Raw genomic sequence first — 8,546 nt, forward strand, 5'->3', positions numbered from 1 at the left:
ATTCTTGAAACATACTCTTTTGCACTCCATGGATAGGGAGCTCTAAGCCAGCATCCAAGCATTCTAAACTCATGGAATCACTTTGATAGAATCCTTTAGAGTGTGAAACTTTTTGAATGTACAATTTTTACTCTCCCACTCATTTTAGGTGCTCGATAAGGTGTGCTCTAAGTGCTTGATAAGGTTGCATTATGATGCATGGGCTAACATGAGGGTGTGCAAATTTTTATGTTGGGTGTGATTATACTAGTGTTAGTGCAATGGATCCCATCTGAACTCCATAGTTCAGCGTGCTTGGGTCAGAGTAGTACTAGGATGGGTGACCTCCCAAGAAGTCGTGGTGTTGCACCCTTCTTTTAGTTTTTTGAGCATCTGGTTGTGTCAATATTATATTTTACTTGCTCTTGTGCTTCTCAAAGCCCATTTTCAATTTCCCATTCCCTTCTCCTTCTATACCCTAACTCATGTTCATTCTGAGTGCTCAATAAGGAACATTCTTAGTGCTAGAGAAGGTGAATTCTAGGCAGTAAACGTGATGAAATATTTATGTTCCTCAAAAAAAAATCTCCATATGGATGAAATGGTTGATATAAAAATTGATTATTGTGACGAAAAAAATAAAAGCTTATAAGATTGGGAAATTGATTCGAGAACTTATGAGGGCCATAACTTTTGACCCACATCTCTGATCTTCTTCAAATTTTCTACATGACTTCATTGGGAGGACTTATTTGGAGAGAAACTCATGACTTTCTTCCTATTAGCACCTTTCAAGTGCCGGATAATGTGTGTTCCTAGTGTCAGAGTGCTTTTTACTCTCTTGTACATTCTGGGTGCTCATTAAGGTGCACTCCGAGTGCTTGATAAGGTGTGTCCTAGGTAAGGTTTCATTATGATGTATAGGCTAATATGAGGGTGTGAGATTTTGATTTTGGGTGCAATTATACTAGTGTTAGTGCATTGGATCCCATTAGAACTCTGCAGTAAAGTGCGCTTGGGCCAAAGTAGTACTAGAATGGGTAACCTTCTGAGAAGCCCTAGTGTTGCACTCTTCTTTTACTTTTTTGAGCATTTGGTTATGTCATTTTTATATTTTCATTTCTCTTGTGCTTCTCAAATCCCGTTTTCAATTGTCCATCCCCTTCTCCCATACCTTAACTCTTGTTCATTCTAAGTGCTCGACAAGGCTCATTCTTAGTGCTCGATAAGTTGCATTCTAGGCACTAAAGGTGATGTAAATTTTATGTTCCTCAAAAAATTAACCTCCATATGGATGAAATGGTTGATATAAAAATTGACTCTTGTGATGAAAAAAATTAAATCTTATAAGATTGGGAAATTGATTCAAGAACTTTCAAGGGTCATAGATTTTGACTCGTATCTCTGTTCTTCTTCAAATTTTCCACGTGGCTTCATTGGGAGGAGTTATTTTGAGAGAAACATGTGCCTTACTTCCTATTGGCACCTTTTGAGTGTTGGATAAGGTGTGTTCTTAGTGTTAGAGTGTTGTTTACTCTCTCATCTATTCTTGGGTGCTCAATAAGGTGCGCTTTGAGTGCTCTATAAGGTGCATCCTAGATAAGGTTACATTATGATGCATGGGCTAACATAAGGGTGTGAGAGTTTGATGTTGGGTGTGATCATACTAATGTTAGTGCATCAAATCCAATCAGAACTCTACCATTAAGCACACTTGGGCTAGAGTAGTACTGGGATGGGTGACCTATAGAAAGTCTAGTGTTACACCCTTCTTTTACTTTTTTGAGCATCTATTTGCATAATTTTTATATTTGCACTACTCTCATGCTTCTCAAAGCCCATTTTCAATCACATATCCAATTCTCCTCCAGTACCCCAACTCATGTTCATTTTGAATACTTGATAAAGCACATTCTTAGTGCTAGATAAGGTGCATTCTAGGCACTAAAGGTGATGTAAAATTTATGCTCCTCAACAAATTAATCTCCATTGGGATGAAATGGTCAATATAACAATTGATTCTTGTGATGAAAAAAATAATAACTTATAAGATTGGGAAATGGATCCAAGAACTTTCGAGGGCCATAATGTTTGACCTGCATCTCTGTTCTTCTTCAAATTCTGCACATGCCTTCATTGGGAGGAATTATTTACAGAGAAACCCATGCCTTTCTTCCTTTTGGTGCCTTATGAGTGCTAGATAAGGTGTGTTCTTCATGTCAGAGTGCCTTTTACTCTCTCGTGCATTCTAGGTACTCGATAAGGTGTGCTCTGAGTACTCAATAAGGTGCATCCTAGATAAGGTTGTATTATGATGCATGGGCTAACAGAAGGGTGTGAGAGTTTGATGTTGGGGGTGATCATACTAGTTTTAGTGTACCAGATCCCATCATAACTCTGCAATTAAGCAAGCTTGGGTTAGAGTAGTACTAGGATGGCTAACCTCCTGGGAAGTTCTAGTGTTGCACCCTTATTTTAATTTTTTGAGCATCTAGATGTGTCATTGTTATATTTACACTGCTCTTGTGCTTCTCAAAGACTATTTTCAATCACCCATCACCTTATCCTCTCGCACCCCAACTCATGTGTATTCTAAGTGCTCGATAAGGCACATTCCTAGTGCTAGATTAGGTGCATTCTAGGAAATAAAGGTCATGTAAAATTTATGTTCATCAAAAAATTAAACTCCATATGGATGAAACTATCGATATAACAATTGATTCTTGTGATGACAAAAATAAAGGCCTATAAGATTAGGAAATTGATCCAGGAACTTTTGAGGGCCATAACTTTTGACCTGCATCTCCATTCTTCTTCAAAATTTCCACAAGGATTTATTGGGAGAATTTATTTGGAGAGAAACCTATGCCTTTCTTCCTATTGGTGCCTTGTCTTTTTACTCTCTCATGCATTTTGGGTAATCGATAAGGTGCGCTCTGAGTGCTCAATAAGGTGTGTCCTAGATAAGGTTGCATTATGATGCATGGGCTAACACGAGGGTGTGAGAGTTTGATGTTGGGTGTTATCATACCAACATTAGTGCACCGGATCCCATAAGAACTCCACAATTAAGCATGCTTGGGTTGGAGTAGTTCTAGGATAGGTGACCTCACAAGAAGTCCTAGTGTTGCACCCTTCTTTTAATTTTTGGAGCATCCAATCTTGTCATTATTATATTTGTACTACTCTCATGCTTCTCAAAGCCTATTTTCAATTTCCCATTCCCTTCTCCTCCCATACCCCGACTCATATTCATTCTAAGTGCTCGATAAGGCACATTCTTAGTGCTAGATAGGGTGCATTCTAGTCACTAAAGTTTATGTAAAATTTATGTTCCTCGACAAATTAATCTCCATATGGATGAAACAATCGATACAAAAATTAATTCTTGTGATGATGAAAATAAAAGCTTATAAGATTGGGAAATTGATCCAAGAACTTTCGAGGGCCATAACTTTTCACCTACATCTTCGTTCTTCTTTAAATTTTCCACATGGCCTCATTGGGAGGAATTATTTGGAGAGAAACCCATGCCTTTCTTCCTATTGGCACCTTCCAAGTGTTGGATAAGGTGAGCTCTTAGTCTCGAAGTGCTTTTTACTCTCTCATGCATTCTAGGTGCTTGATAAGGTGTGCTCCAAGTGCTCTATAAGGTTTGTCCTAGATAAGGTTGCATTATGATGCATGGGCTAAAATGAGGGTGTGAGAGTTTGATGTTCTGTGTGATCATATCAGCATTAGTGCACCGAATCCCATCAAGACTCCATAGTTAAGCATGCTTGGATTGGAATAGTACTGGGATGGGTGACCTCTTGGGAAGTCCTAGTGTTGCACCCTTCTTTTACTTTTTTGAGCATCTGGTTATGTCATTGTTACATTTGCACTACTCTCATGCTTCTAAAAGCCCATTTTCAATCACCCATCCCCTTCTCCTCCTGTACCCCAACTCATATTCATTCTAAGTGCTTGATAAGGCACGTTCTTAGCCCTAGATAATGCATTCTAGGCACTAAAGGTGGTGTAAAAGTTATGTTCCTCAACAAACTAATCTCCATATTGATGAAATGGTTGATATTTGTTCGGATAAACTATGTTTTTAATATTGATAATAAATGTTTCAGTTTATCTTGCATCTAAATGTCAATCTAGGGTCATAAACTGATAAAAGTTATAGTGGCAATTTTCTCAAGGGATGAAGATAGCATGCCAAGTGGAGGATGAGTGCAGCTACATCGCACAAAAGGAAACCTACAATATATAAAACAAATCCAGAGATAGAAATTGTCACTTCCTAGTAACTGGAACTAAACACACATCAAACAGAACAAATAATTTATTAAAAACCATCTCACCAAATTAATAACACTAAAATAAAACATTAATCAACTTTCCAAACCAAGCTCAAAGCATAAATATTTAATAAAAATTAAACTAATAGAATCTAAATCTCATGATAATTAAAGTAAATTTAAACAACCTTAATTAAATAAAATCGTACTAAATAAAATCATATATATATTAAAATAAAGTATAGCTATCTTAATTAAACAAAACTAATTAAAATAACATACTATTAAAATAATTAGAGCTAATAAAAATAAACTAATTGAAATAACACAATTATAAATGAAATATATCTTAATAAAATAAAATAAATAAATAAAAAATGCATAAAATAAATATCACCGAGCTTCCCCAGGAGTGGGCCCTTACTCCTAGTTTGTACAGTGGATTAAATTGCAACTTCTCTATGTAGGTCTGATCATGTAAATTCCAAATTCCATTTATCAAAGAAGTGATATAAAAGATTATTCTCTCCTTTTTCCTCTCACATAACTCATATTTATATTATAATATGGCTGCAAGTTATTCCCTATTTTCATGCCACTTCTCTATTATTTTTTGGCTCACATTTGGATTTTCTATTTATTGGAAATAACTTCCCTAAAATGTAGGAGCTTATTTAGCTCATAGTTACAACAAAATAGGATATTGATTTTAACTTGAATTCTCTTCCATTGAGTCATGAACAACATATCAATTTAGTTACAACAAAATAACAAAAATATCTCATGGAAACTAACAATATGGCACAAATTCATTTGCGGGAAAATAAACCTGTGGTTAACACAAAGTGTATAAAATTTGACTGGCAATAGGAAGTTTGGCAAGCGACAGGAAGTTGCAGTCCCAATTGACAGGTGACAAGAAGTTGCAGAATGTTCCTATAGCAGAATGTTCCTACAATATGTATGTTGCAATCTTGATTTTTCAAAGGCTTAGGATTATAACTAATAAAATAAACAATAATTTATTTTCTATATTTAAATCCCAAAACCATATTAAATACTACTTACATATATTAGATCATATGCAACATAAAATGGTATAATATGATGAATTAGAATAATAGTAAAACATGGAAGTGAATATGAAGGCACATGAAATAGATTAAAAGATGGCATAAAAATGGATCACAAATAACTCTCACCATTCCCCCCAACTTAGCATATTGCATGTCCTTGTGCAATCATTATGATCAAGAGGTCTTTGATTTGAATTTAAAACACTTTGAATTTATAGTTTTGGCTTTGTCTCCACTGTGAACTATGATAAATCATATATAAACACAAATCACTTTGACAAGCTTTGTTAATTTTTTGATTTTTTTTGTTTTTATATTGGTTTGATAGGGATATCTCTTTCAAATTTTCATAATATATTTTTTATAGCATCATGGTTCAAAAGGTTGCTTATTATTTTTTACAGCACAAGCTTATTAAAAATAGGAGAGATTTGAGACAAAATAAAAGCTATTGTATGATGGATAGAATGGATAGTGTGATGGAATTATTAAGGGTGATGGATAGAAGATAATAGGATGATATTCCTCCCCCCAACTAAAAGGTTGACTATCCACAAGAAATAAGGAGAGGATGGGGAGGGGTGTTGCATAATGATTAACATAATAAGCAATACAAATAAATTTAAGAGATAAAATAATGAAAAATAAAATTGATTGTTTTACCAACATGAATGTGCAAAGAGAGCAAGGCTAGAATAGAGAGCAACTTAGTATCTATTGCCACCAAAAGAGAGGAATCAACATCAATGAATGAAGAAAGGCATCCAGAACTACAACACCACAAAATACCACCATCTAACTAAAAGCATCAAAGAAAAGACCACTAGAAGGAACCATAAAATTGGAACACAAAGGGCAAGTTGAGGCTCCATGATCATCAATTGAATCAGTAGAGATCATATAGTAGGTAGAAAATTCCACCAAAACACCTCAACTAATTATGCAACACATACTAGGGGTGATCAAAGATTTGACGATCACACTAAGCTACAAGAGTGAGTGACATGAGGTGCCAAGAAGGAAAGAACCACTAAAGACAATGAGTGTTCTGAAAAAGAATGATTAGCAAAAAAATCAAGAACACTAATTATTGCTTTTTTTCATTTTTTCATTTTTTTTTTCCACATTTTGATAATGACAAGTGACTATTGGCAAGCCAATTTTCAATCACTCACCATTTAATGGTGCTGTAAAAACAGTTTTCACCATTAAGGATTTATTTTGTAATTAACATTCACCAGAAACTAGTTTTTAGATATTAACTAGCCAACAATGCCTAAAGGTTTTCATTGTTGGATCTTTTATTTATTTTTCCTTTTCCTTTTTTTCTTTTTTTAAAATATTTTTTCATTTTTTTATAAATTTTCAAAAACTGCATACAATGAACAAAGAAATGAAATCCTAACATGGATAATGAAAAATGATACCATCCAAAGATTTTATTTTTTTCCATAACCTCATAGAAGGCACTATTGAAACTTAATTTCCTAATGAACTTGAAATGAAAACTAAGAATAATCTTCACAAACTCAAGAATATTGAAAAACTTGGCCAAATCAACCTCGATCGATGTATCTAACACTACTAAATTTAAAAGTGCCTTGTAGAGATTGGGAACACATACTAGCATGCTTGCATGAAAGAAGTACTCACAAGGATGATGATACTCATATGACATAGTTCTTAGATAATGACAAAAATGTATCACCTGACATGAAGTTATGCTACATATCCAATCCTTGTAAAGAATGAGAGTATCCATTTCCCAAAATAAACACACCTTCAGTATCAAGGACAAGGTCATAGAGTAAAATACCAATGATGCTCTCCATTGTGTCCATAGAATTTCAAAGAGGAGACAAAACTTGAGGAAGGAAGTGTAATGATCTGCAATGGCTTCAAAGTTTTTCTAGATGTGTAGCTCAAAATGAATCATGAATCTCATAGATCAAGTTGCATATTCTCCACCATGTGATAAATCACCAAATAAAAGAAAACTCATCTCAAGGAAATCAACACCTTATGCCAAAATTGACATGTGATCTTAAATAGTGAAGCACAAGAAAATTGATATGCACCATATAGCTAGCAAGCCCACACAATGTTAACAAAATCAACAAAGTATGTTTTGCAATTCTTGTATAGAAAAGCATCATCAATTGGTATTAGTGTTAATGTCATCTCACCACAACAAGAGACCTGTAACCATATTCTCAAAACCAAGCATATCAAGTATAGTAAAAAAAATTTAATCCAATTAATAATCCTATCATGAACTGAGTAGTGCATTTTCACAACTAATAGGTAGCATTATGAATATGAACAAAAAATTGATAAAAACAAAAGAATGTTATTACAATGAGTTATATTAATGTCAATCAACATAAGAATACATACCTTGAATTGTTGAGATGTCATGTGTCGAGGTTTTCTAAAAAGGACCAACAAAACAATCATTGAGGTTTTGACCTGGAAATCATCCAAGAACCACAAGATTGGAGGAATTCTCCCCAACTTAACTTCATGCTATAAGGTCACAAAATCATTAGGATAACCAAAGAAATTAGGTAATCCAAAGAGAGTAACACATCATTATAATTTTGTGCACCTTTTTGAATGATAGATAAATCAAATCTTTCAATAATTCGATGGATGTATTCCCAAATTAACTATAGGTTATAAAAGTATAGGGAATTTAAACCATCCAAGGAATCAAGAAATCAACATGTGTAATCAATGAATGATAATCTGGAGATAAGAACCAAGAATGAAAAATATATGGATAGTAATACCTCAATCCTTGTTAAATAAATGAATCATCCAAAGTGTATTTGGTCATCTTAGGACAATGGAAAGAATCAAAATGAGAAATAAAGATTATCTAGTTGTAACATATTGGCCATTAATGCATATAATCCCTTATAATTGTGCTTAATAAATTATTGGTCCCAAATCAAAAAGTATGTGAGGGACACACATTTTAACCATAGGCCTCCAAATATCAACATGTATAAGTACAAGAGTAATAAAATATAGATATTGGAGGATTTGGCAGCATATTTGTGGAGTATGGAATGCATATGGCTTAAAATTACTTAGTTCATGATTAATATTAACACACATACTCATGAGTCCATTAATTAAAATTGGTGAAATTTGAAGTATGGGCTCATTTATGGGTATTTGGAATTCACTAAGTGGA

The 8,546-nt window shown here is 34.0% G+C and overlaps 3 pseudogenes; all 3 read left to right on the forward strand.

The window, feature by feature from the left end:
• The first annotated feature begins 233 nt into the window (after positions 1–233).
• On the forward strand, positions 234–352 carry LOC149529834 (5S ribosomal RNA; annotated as a pseudogene).
• A 581-nt stretch (positions 353–933) lies between these two features.
• On the forward strand, positions 934–1,052 carry LOC149529835 (5S ribosomal RNA; annotated as a pseudogene).
• A 1,279-nt stretch (positions 1,053–2,331) lies between these two features.
• Positions 2,332–2,450, forward strand: LOC149529836 (5S ribosomal RNA; annotated as a pseudogene).
• Positions 2,451–8,546: the final 6,096 nt, after the last annotated feature.

Source organism: Cupressus sempervirens, chromosome 11 (genome assembly GCF_028749045.1).
Source record: "Cupressus sempervirens isolate cs-2001-9-10 chromosome 11, ASM2874904v1, whole genome shotgun sequence".
In the NCBI taxonomy this organism is placed as follows: Eukaryota; Viridiplantae; Streptophyta; class Pinopsida; order Cupressales; family Cupressaceae; genus Cupressus; species Cupressus sempervirens.